General features: G+C 35.6%; 1 protein-coding gene across 1 annotated transcript in view; it reads left to right on the forward strand.

Moving 5' to 3' along the window:
- Window positions 1-9,308: 9,308 nt before the first annotated feature.
- The window catches only part of adgrb2 (adhesion G protein-coupled receptor B2), a 1,085,043-nt gene continuing 1,082,295 nt past the window's right edge, over window positions 9,309-12,056 (forward strand). Inside the window, exon 1 of the mRNA XM_061882474.1 lies at window positions 9,309-9,564. The gene's annotated coding sequence lies outside the window, so the exon portion shown is untranslated. The remainder of the gene's footprint in view (window positions 9,565-12,056) is intronic.

Raw genomic sequence — 12,056 nt, forward strand, 5'->3', positions numbered from 1 at the left:
AAATCCCGACATTTTGACAGAAAACATGCCGACTTTTTGACGGAAAAAATCCAGACTTTTTGACAGAAAACATCCCGACTTTTTGGGAGAACATTTTTTCTTTAACACTTTCATCCCTCAGGCCATAAGAATCTTGAACGCAGCGCTTTGTGTTCCTTAAAAAGGGGTAGAAAAGCGCTATACAAGTAAATAATAATAAATAAATGGGTTGTACTTGTATAGCGCTTTTCTACCTTCAAGGTACTCAAAGCGCTTTGACACTACTTCCACATTTACCCATTCACACACACATTCACATACTGATGGAGGGAGCTGCCATGCAAGGCGCTAACCAGCACCCATCAGGAGCAAGGATGAAGTGTCTTGCTCAGGACACAACGGACGTGACAAGGTTGATACTAGGTGGGGATTGAACCAGGGACCCTCGGATTGCGCACGGCCACTCTTCCACTGCGCCACGCCATCCCTATGTATGCTCCTTCTCTTACATGAAATTGGAGAAAATCTAATTGCCGACAAATATGCACAGAATATGAACCCTGACCAACAGGAGCACTGGGATGCTAGCACCATGGAAAATAAGTAACTCCAAATAAAGTACGTATGTGTCACAGAAATCTAATTTATTTGTGTTAACATTGTGACAATAGTCACAGCTGGACTGTTGCCTTGTTTTTTTCCTGCTGAAATCAGTTACACTGCTAACAGACTGACGCAAATATGCAAACAAAACACTGGCAAAAACATACAGTTGAGGTTATTTCAGTTGGGAAATATTTCAGTAAAAGTCCAATCAAGTGAGGGTTCTATTGGAAATAAACAACAGGAAGGTCATGATATTGAGGCAGGAATGTGATTGTGATTTCCCTATTTGTGAAGAGGTGTTAGTTCTATTTTTATGAGATGCATCAGTTGATAACGCCTGCAGTCCTAAGAAAACACAAGTTACACAAAAGTAGCAATGACTTGTGAGTCTCTGGCAAATAATAAGTGAAAGCAGCCAAATTCTAAAAAGGGAGAGCTGTTTTTCCCTGACAACATACTTCTGTAGTTTTTTTTCCAAACCAGTTTCTGTTGGCACTAACATGTCCTTAATTGTCCAAGGTCCTAAGCAAAACACAGTAGTTAGTTAAATTGGCCACCAGAAATCTATGGCGTTAATGTTCATTTTTCTACTGACCATTTCATAATTACACAAATATATTGACATCATGATTCAAGATTAAATGTTGAGCTAAAAGTGTTACACTCCATCTTTATCATATAATTACTGATATGGAAAAAAATGTGTCGTTTGGGATCACCAACAGAGATAGTTGGCTCTCTATGGGGTGGTTACCGTGGTTGTTTAACCCAGTGTCCTACTCCGTGTGTCCATTTAGTGAAGAAAATAACCCATGTACCACCCTTTACATTTCATTCATCCATGATGGTTCAAATGATACCCAGCCCCCAGTAAAAAGAATGCAGTTTGTTGTTCACAGGGGCAGGATGTAGTTAGAGTTGGCCAGCTTGCGTTCCTGTGCAGCAGGGATACCCTCTCTGTGACTCAGGGGTCGGTGGCAGTCTGGTTCGTGAAGTGCAGGGTAGTGCTGTCTGTAGCACAGCCAGGCGAATGACAGGCCCAGCAGAGAGCCCACCAACACCCCATTTACCATAACTATTCCCTCAATCCCCCCCAAAAATGGCTTGACGGGCTGGGATATAAAGACAATATAACATATATCCATCAACGTGGATGCAAATGCAAAAGTGCAATATATTTATCTGTACAGTAATCTATTTATTTATATCTGCACCTTATTGCTCTTTTATCCAGCAATACCATGAGCTAATGCAGCAACATTTCGTTGTCATCTTTACTGTAAAGTTAAATTTGAATGACAATAAGAGGAAGTCTAAGTCTAAGATTTGATTGATAATTGTAATAAACCATTAAGACAATTAGAAAATGTTGGCCTTCTCATAAATCAACATTCGTGTAGAAAAAAATTTGCCTGGAGCATATTAATGTTGACAAACTTTTCCATGTTTCATTCCAATATTCTGTATTAATTCAGCTAATTGACAACAAAGTAAAATATGTTGGCTTGTTTTGTGTTCATTTTATTATAATTTCTTATGACTTAATGATATCAGAAAATTCTAAGGTCAGTAATTTGTCATCAAGCTATAGAAGAATGCTAAATGCTACTTCCTAAAACAATGAAAGGCCAGCCTTTTCTAATTGGCTTAATGGTTTCCAAATATCAATTAAATCTTGGAAGGTGTACAAAAGTCCTTAAATGTTCCTTTTTTTCCCCATATTTTTGTTTATTATGTAAATCACAGTTGTTTTTTTTAACTGGAAAAATTCCCTCTTTTCCCGGAAATATCTCAATTCAACGTGTTATTACTTCAACATTTCTCGACCGATTTCTAAAATTCCAACACCAACCATTTCACTTAATTCAGATAATTCAAGTTTTTTTTTTTTTTTTTTTACAATTTTTAAAAAATTCCCGCTTTTCCCAAAATTCCCAAAACTTTTGTAAATTCCCAATAAAATCAATGGGACATTCTTCACAGTTCCACAACTCCCACATGTTTTATCTGATTCAAACTGTACCAACTTCAAAATATTCAGCCTGATGATGTGCTTTATTTCAACAATTCTAAAAAAAAATTCCCAGATTTCTCAGAAATGCAGCTTTTCCGGGACATTTTTCCCATTCAAAATAAATCAGCCATTTTTCAGACTTCCACTGTTTCTACATTTGTCAACTGATTCAAACCATTCCACCTTCAACATCCATCCATCCATCCATTTTGTACCGCTTATTCCCTTTTGGGGTCGCGGGGGGCACTGCCGCCTATCTCTGCTACAATCGGGCGGAAGGCGGTGTACACGCTGGACAAGTCGCCACCTCATCGCAGGGCCCACCTTCAACATATTCTATAAATTCAAACTTCCCTTTTTCAAAGTTCCCAAAAATTCCAGGATTTTCAAGAATTCCTGGTTTTCCAAAAGCCCTATTTCCACCCTTTTTCTGGTGACTCCTCCCTTCCACATTTTTCAGCGCATTTCAACCATTCTATCGTCAAAATATTCCTCTTAATCAGGACAAAAAAACAGTTGTTTTTTTTAACTGGAAAAATTCCCTGTTATCCTGGAAATTTCACAATTCAACCTGTTACTACTTCAACATGTTACGACCGATTTGAACAATTCCAACGATTTCAACTCATTCAGATCATTCGAGGTTTTTTTTTAACATTTTCAAAAAAAATCCTGCTTTTCCCAAAATTCCCAAAACTTTTGGAAATTCCCATTGATTTCTTCAATGGGACATTCTTCTCCTACATTTTTCTTATCATTCAAACTATTCCAAAAATATATATTCAGCCAGTTTGGGAATGGTGTGCTGTATTTTAACAATTAGATATAAAAAAATCCCAGATTTCCCCAAATTTTAGCTTTTTCAGGACATTTTTTTTTAACATTTTCAAAATAATTCTTGCTTTTCCCAAAATTCCCAAAACTTTTGGAAATTCCCATTGATTTCTTTAACGGGACATTCTTCTCCTACATGTTTCATCTCATTCAAACTGTTCCAAAAATATATATTCAGGCAGTTTGGGAATTGTGTGCTGTATTTTAACAATTAAAACAAATAAAAGAAAGCAGATTCCCTCAAATTTTAGCTTTTTCGGGACATTTTTTTTTACATTTTCAAAAAACAAATTCCTGCTTTTCCCAAAATTCCCAAAACTTTTGGAAATTCCCATTGATTTCTTCAATGGGACATTCTTCTCCTACATTTTTCTTATCATTCAAACTATTCCAAAAATATATATTCAGCCAGTTTGGGAATGGTGTGCTGTATTTTAACAATTAGAAATAAAAAAATCCCAGATTTCCCCAAATTTTAGCTTTTTCAGGACATTTTTTTTTAACATTTTCAAAATAATTCTTGCTTTTCCCAAAATTCCCAAAACTTTTGGAAATTCCCATTGATTTCTTCAACGGGACATTCTTCTCCTACATGTTTCATCTCATTCAAACTGTTCCAAAAATATATATTCAGGCAGTTTGGGAATTGTGTGCTGTATTTTAACAATTAAAACAAATAAAAGAAAGCAGATTCCCTCAAATTTTAGCTTTTTCGGGACATTTTTTTTTACATTTTCAAAAAACAAATTCCTGCTTTTCCCAAAATTCCCAAAACTTTTGGAAATTCCCATTGATTTCTTCAATGGGACATTCTTCTCCTACATTTTTCTTATCATTCAAACTATTCCAAAAATATATATTCAGCCAGTTTGGGAATGGTGTGCTGTATTTTAACAATTAGAAATAAAAAAATCCCAGATTTCCCCAAATTTTAGCTTTTTCAGGACATTTTTTTTTAACATTTTCAAAATAATTCTTGCTTTTCCCAAAATTCCCAAAACTTTTGGAAATTCCCATTGATTTCTTCAACGGGACATTCTTCTCCTACATGTTTCATCTCATTCAAACTGTTCCGAAAATATATATTCAGGCAGTTTGGGAATTGTGTGCTGTATTTTAACAATTAAAACAAATAAAAGAAAGCAGATTCCCTCAAATTTTAGCTTTTTCGGGACATTTTTTTTTACATTTTCAAAAAACAAATTCCTGCTTTTCCCAAAATTCCCAAAACTTTTGGAAATTCTCATTGATTTATTCAATGGGATGTTCTTTTCCTACATGTTTCATCTCATTGAAACTGTTCCAAATTCAAAATATTCAGCCAGTTTGGGAATTTTGTGCTGTATTTTAACAAAAAAAAAAAAAATCCCATATTTCCCCGAATTTTAGCTTTTTCGGGACATTTTTCCCATTCAAAATGAATGAGCCATTTTTTAAACTTCCAACATTTCTACATTTTTCAACTGATTCAAACCATTCCACTTTCAACACATTACACACCATCCTGAAAATTCAAAATTCCCTTTTTCCCCAAAAATTCCAGGGTTTTCAAGAATTCCTGGTTTTCCAAAAGCCCTATTTCCACCTTTTTTCTTGCGACTCCTCCCTTCCACATTTTTCAGCACATTTCAACCGTTCCATCATCAAAACATTCCTCTTAATCAGGACAAAAAAACACATTTGTTTTTTGAACTGGAAAAATGTCCTGTTTTCCTGGAAATTTTTGCAATTCAACCTGTTACTACTTCAACATGTTACGACCGATTTGAACAGTTCCAACACCAACAATTTCAATTCATTCAGATCATTCGAGGTTTTTTTTTCTTAACATTTTCAAAAAAATTCCCACTTTTCCCCAAATTCCCCAAACTTTTGGAAATTCCCATTGATTTCTTCAATGGGACATTCTTCTCCTACATGTTTCATCTCATTCAAACTGTTCCAAAAATACATATTCAGGGACCTCGTGACCCCGAAAGGGAATAAGCGGTAGGAAATGGATGGATGGATGGATGGAGTTTGGGAATTGTGTGCTGTATTTTAACAATTAAAAAAAAAATAAAAAAATCCCAGATTTCCCAAAATTTTAGCTTTTTTGGGACATTTTTTTTTTTTAACATTTTCAAAAAAATTACTGCTTTTCCCAAAATTCCCCAAACTTTTGGAAATTCCCATTGATTTCTTCAATGGGACATTCTCCCCTTAAATGTTTCATCTCATTCAAACTGTTCCATATTCAAAATATTCAGCCAGTTTGGGAATTCTGTGCTGTATTTTAACAATAAAAAAATTAAAATCCCAGATTTCCCAGAATTTTAGCTTTTTCGGGACATTTTTCCCATTTAAAATGAATTAGCCATTTTTTAAACTTCCAACATTACCACATTTTTCAACCGATTCAAACCATCCTACTTTCAACACATTCCACACCATCCTGGAAATACAAAATTCCTTTTTTCCCCAAAAATTCCAGTGTTTTCAAGAATTCCTGGTTTTCCAAAAGCCCTATTTCCACCTTTTTTCTGGCAACTCCTCCCTTCCACATTTTTCAGCACATTTCAACCGTTCCATCATCAAAACATTCCTCTTAATCAGGACAAAAAAAAACATTTGTTTTTTGAACTGGAAAAATGTCCTGTTTTCCTGGAAATTTTTGCAATTCAACCTGTTACTACTTCAACATGTTACGACCGATTTGAACAGTTCCAACACCAACAATTTCAATTCATTCAGATCATTCGAGGTTTTTTTTTCTTAACATTTTCAAAAAAATTCCCACTTTTCCCCAAATTCCCCAAACTTTTGGAAATTCCCATTGATTTCTTCAATGGGACATTCTTCTCCTACATGTTTCATCTCATTCAAACTGTTCCAAAAATATATATTCAGGGACCCCGTGACCCCGAAAGGGAATAAGCGGTAGGAAATGGATGGATGGATGGATGGAGTTTGGGAATTGTGCGCTGTATTTTAACAATTAAAAAAAAAAAAAAAAAATCCCAGATTTCCCAAAATTGTAGCTTTTTTGGGACATTTTTTTTTTAACATTTTCAAAAAAATTACTGCTTTTCCCAAAATTCCCCAAACTTTTGGAAATTCCCATTGATTTCTTCAATGGGACATTCTCCCCTTAAATGTTTCATCTCATTCAAACTGTTCCATATTCAAAATATTCAGCCAGTTTGGGAATTCTGTGCTGTATTTTAACAATAAAAAAATTAAAATCCCAGATTTCCCAGAATTTTAGCTTTTTCGGGACATTTTTCCCATTTAAAATGAATGAGCCATTTTTTTAACTTCCAACATTACCACATTTTTCAACCGATTCAAACCATCCTACTTTCAACACATTCCACACCATCCTGGAAATTCAAAATTCCCTTTTTCCCAAAAAATTCCAGTGTTTTCAAGAATTCCTGGTTTTCCAAAAGCCCTATTTCCACCTTTTTTCTGGCAACTCCTCCCTTCCACATTTTTCAGCACATTTCAACCGTTCCATCGTCAAAACATTCCTCTTAATCAGGACAAAAAAACACATTTGTTTTTTGAACTGGGAAAATTTCCTGTTTTCCTGGAAATTTCGCAATTCAACCTGTTACTACTTCAACATGTTACGACCGATTTGAACAGTTCCAACACCAACGATTTAAATTCATTCAGATAATTCGAGGTTGTTTTTTAACATTTTCAAAAAAATTCCCGCTTTTCCCCAAATTCTCCAAACTTTTGGAAATTTCCATTGATTTCTTCAATGGGACATTCTTCTCCTACATGTTTCATCTCATTCAAACTGTTCCAAAAATATATATTCAGGGACCCCGTGACCCCGAAAGGGAATAAGCGGTAGGAAATGGATGGATGGATGGATGGAGTTTGGGAATTGTGCGCTGTATTTTAACAATTAAAAAAAAAATAAAAAAATCCCAGATTTCCCAAAATTGTAGCTTTTTTGGGACATTTTTTTTTTTAACATTTTCAAAAAAATTACTGCTTTTCCCAAAATTCCCCAAACTTTTGGAAATTCCCATTGATTTCTTCAATGGGACATTCTCCCCTTAAATGTTTCATCTCATTCAAACTGTTCCATATTCAAAATATTCAGCCAGTTTGGGAATTCTGTGCTGTATTTTAACAATAAAAAAATTAAAATCCCAGATTTCCCAGAATTTTAGCTTTTTCGGGACATTTTTCCCGTTTAAAATGAATGAGCCATTTTTTTAACTTCCAACATTACCACATTTTTCAACCGATTCAAACCATCCTACTTTCAACACATTCCACACCATCCTGGAAATTCAAAATTCCCTTTTTCCCAAAAAATTCCAGTGTTTTCAAGAATTCCTGGTTTTCCAAAAGCCCTATTTCCACCTTTTTTCTGGCAACTCCTCCCTTCCACATTTTTCAGCACATTTCAACCGTTCCATCGTCAAAACATTCCTCTTAATCAGGACAAAAAAACACATTTGTTTTTTGAACTGGGAAAATTTCCTGTTTTCCTGGAAATTTCGCAATTCAACCTGTTACTACTTCAACATGTTACGACCGATTTGAACGGTTCCAACACCAACGATTTAAATTCATTCAGATAATTCGAGGTTGTTTTTTAACATTTTCAAAAAAATTCCCGCTTTTCCCCAAATTCTCCAAACTTTTGGAAATTTCCATTGATTTCTTCAATGGGACATTCTTCTCCTACATGTTTCATCTCATTCAAACTGTTCCAAAAATAGTTTGGGAATTGTGTGCTGTATTTTAACAATTAAAAAAAAAAAAAAATCCCAGATTTCCCAAAATTTTTGCTTTTTTGGGACATTTTTTTTTTTTAACATTTTCCAAAAAATTACTGCTTTTCCCAAAATTCCCAAATCTTTTGGAAATTCCCATAGAGTACTTCAATGGGACATTTTTGTCTTACATGTTTCATCTCATTCAAACTGTTCCATATTCAGAATATTCAGCCAGTTTGGGAATTTTGTACTGTATTTTAACAATAAAAAAAAAAAATCCCAGATTTTCCCGAATTTTAGCTTTAAAGGAACATTTTCCCCATTCAAAATGAATGAGCCATTTTTTAAACTTCCAACATTTCCACATTTTTCAACTGATTCCACTTTCAACACATTCCACACCATCCTGGAAATTCAAAATTCCATTTTTCTCCCAAAAATTCGAGAATTTTCTAGAATTCCTGGTTTTCCAAAAGCCCTATTTCCACCTTTTTTTTGGCGACTCCTCCCTTCCACATTTTTCAACACATTTCAACCGTTCCACCGTCAAAACATTCCTCTTAATCAGAAAAAAACAGTTGTTCTTTAACTGGAAAAATTCCCTGTTTTCCCGAAATTTCTCAATTAATCATGTCAGTTACTACTTCAGCATTTCTCGACCGATTCTAAAAATTACCACACCAACCATTTCAACTCATTTAGATCATTTAAGTTTTCTACCATTTTCCCAAAAATTCCCGCTTTTTCTCAAATTCCCAAAACCTTTGGAAATTCCCATTGATTTCTTCAAAGTTCCACAACTCCCACAGTTTTCATCCGATTCAAACTGTTCCAACTTCAAAATATTCAGCCCGTTTGGTAATTGTGTGCTTTTTGTCAACAATTCTAAAAGAAAATTCCAGGATTTCTGTTTAACTTGAGCATTGGCGCATTCACACGCAAATTCTTCGGGAATTGCCTCATGTAGTTAATATTTAATACTTTTTCTGTATTTGCTGATGCTGTTTTATTTATGTCTTTTTTAAAAAGTAGCTTGAGATTTCATGTCACAGGTACGATTGTAACAAAACGTGGTTTAAATAAGTAAGAAACTGAACTGGATTAAAACAGGCCTGAGCCAGGAAGAGGAAGTGGGGGAAAGAGATAAACGTGACACACCTCGAGCTTCCTGGGAAAAGCACACCTTGGGGTATACAGGGGGACTTAAATCTTGCCCTAAATGTGGGATATGGACGTTAATTCCTGGTGAGTTTATTTTTGAAGAAAGTGTAGGGGAAAGGGATACTTTAAAGTTGGACCTACGTCGAGAATTCTTGACGACAAAGAAGACAAACTGCAGTAATCAACTGATCAACTTCAGCTTGGCGGCCATTTTGACCTTTCACCTTTCTTCGTACAAAACAGGTATGGCCTATTTTAATTGTTCACACGCAAACCAAGCGCTTTTTTGTTGCGCATTCCTAAAAATATCTGAGCTTTTTGGTGGTATAGAGCACGCCTTCTTAACCTTTTTGACCCTTGAGCGCAACGTTTTCACAACAGAGGTTCCCTCTCAAATATTAACACTGGATTAGTCATCTCACCCTTGATTTTAATCATATTCACTCTATTTACAATTTACAACCTTGTTAAATGATACTACATTATTGTTTAGCACATAAAACCTAGTCTTAGGTCAGGCTGATTAGAAAAATAAGTACTAGTCTGATATACTGCATAAGAAAGGACTCATAAAAAATATAAATGGTATTTACATGCAGATATGCAGTACTAAAAGTAATGTATTCTAACTAAATTAATAACATATAATATTTTTAAACAAGTTTCTCAACAAAACTATTTGAAAAAAACAGTTTCACTCGTTTCATCATAATTTTTGCCACTACTTTTTCCAACACTTTGTACCCTGCGGCTTATAAAATAGTGCAAATGATGTATGTATTTTTCTGCACCGAATGACATATTGCAAATGGGAAAAAAAAAGCGAAAGTTACTGAAAAGGTGTGTTAGTGTTTGTATTATTGTGCCATCTCTTGGACGAGTTTACTCACTGCGGGTGCCGTAGTGCCCATCTGTTTAGAGCTTTTAACCGGTAGTACAAGTGTCGTTTTGTCTTCTAATCATGCACAACGTTTTTACTCAAAATTATTCTTCATTCGTCAATCCAAGCAATGTTTGTAAGTTTTACAATATAACTACAACAATTCTTACTTACTAAACCGTCCCATGTGTGATGTCTGTAGGAGTGTTTTCATGCATATTTGTACGTGCTTTTGCAATGCAAATCCTGGGTCTTCTAGTGCTAAATATAGTAAGTAAATATATATGCATGCTTGTATATGTAAGTATGTATCTGTGTATGTGTGTATATATATATATATATATATATATATATATATATATATATATATACACACACACACACACACACACACAGTGGGGCAAAAAAGTATTTAGTCTGCCACCGATTGTGCAAGTTGTCCAACTTAAAATGATGACAGAGGTCTGTAATTTTCACCATAGGTACACTTCATTTGTGAGAGACAGAATGTGAAAATCCAGGGATTCCCATTGTAGCAATTTTGAAGAATTTATTTGTAAATTATGGTGGAAAATAAGTATTTGGTCAACATTCAAAGCTCTCACTGATGGAAGGAGGTTTTGGCTCAAAATCTCACGATACATGGCCTCATTCATTCTTTCCTTAACACGGATCAATCGTCCTGTCCCCTTAGCAGAAAAACAGCCCCAAAGCATGATGTTTCCACCCCCATGCTTCACAGTAGGTATGGTGTTCTTGGGATGCAACGCAGTATTCTTCTTCCTCCAAACACAATGAGTTGAGTTTATACCAAAATGGATACATGGATGATACAGCAGAGGATTGGGAGTAAGTCATGTGGTCAGATGAAACCAAAATAAAAATATTTGGTTGTTTTGTGTAGAGCTTCAGTGGTTCAACAGTCCGGGGTATCCGCTGTCGTATTTTACGCTTCATAATGGGCCACACATTTTCGATAGGAGACAGGTCTGGACTGCAGGTGGGCCAGGAATGTACCTGCACTCTTTTTTTATGAAGCCACGCTGTTGTAACACTTGTCTTGCTGGAATAAGCAGGGGCGTCCATGATAACGTTGCTTGGATGACAACATATGTTGCTCCAAAACCTGTATGGGCCATTCAGCATTAATGGTGCCTTCACAGATGTGTAAGTTACCCATGCCTTGGGCACTAATACACCCCCATACCATCACAGATGCTGGCTTTTGAACTTTGCGCCTATAACAATCCGAATGGTTATTTTCCTCCTTGTTCCGAGGACACCACGTCCTCTGTTTCCAAATAGAATTTGAAATGTGGACTTTTCAGACCACAGAACACCTTTCCACTTTGCATCAGTCCATCTTAGGTGAGCTCGCGCCCAGCCAAGATATTGTTGATAAATGGGTTTGGCTTTGCATAGTAGATTTTTAACTTGAATTTACAGATGTAGCAACCAACTGTGGTTACTGACAGTGGTTTTCTGAAGTGTTCCTGAGCCATGTGGTGATATCCTTTACACGCTGTTATCGGTTTTTGATGTAGTACCGCCTGAGGGATCAAAAGTCCGTAATATCATCGCTTACGTGCAGTGATTTCTCCAGATTTTCTGAACTTTTTGATGATTTTACGGACCGTAGATGGTTCAACAGCTTGTTGAGAAATGTTGTTCTAAAACTGTTCGACAATTTGCTTACAAAGTGGTGACCCTCACCCCATCCTTGTTTGCGAATTACTCAGCATTTCATGGAAGCTGCTTTTATACCCAATCTCGGCACCCACCTGTTCCCAATTAGCCTGCACGCCAGTGGGATGTTCCAAATAAGTGTTTGATGAGCATTCCTCAACTTTATCAG

The sequence above is a fragment of the Nerophis ophidion genome, linkage group LG21 (genome assembly GCF_033978795.1).
Source record: "Nerophis ophidion isolate RoL-2023_Sa linkage group LG21, RoL_Noph_v1.0, whole genome shotgun sequence".
Classification (NCBI taxonomy): Eukaryota; Metazoa; Chordata; class Actinopteri; order Syngnathiformes; family Syngnathidae; genus Nerophis; species Nerophis ophidion.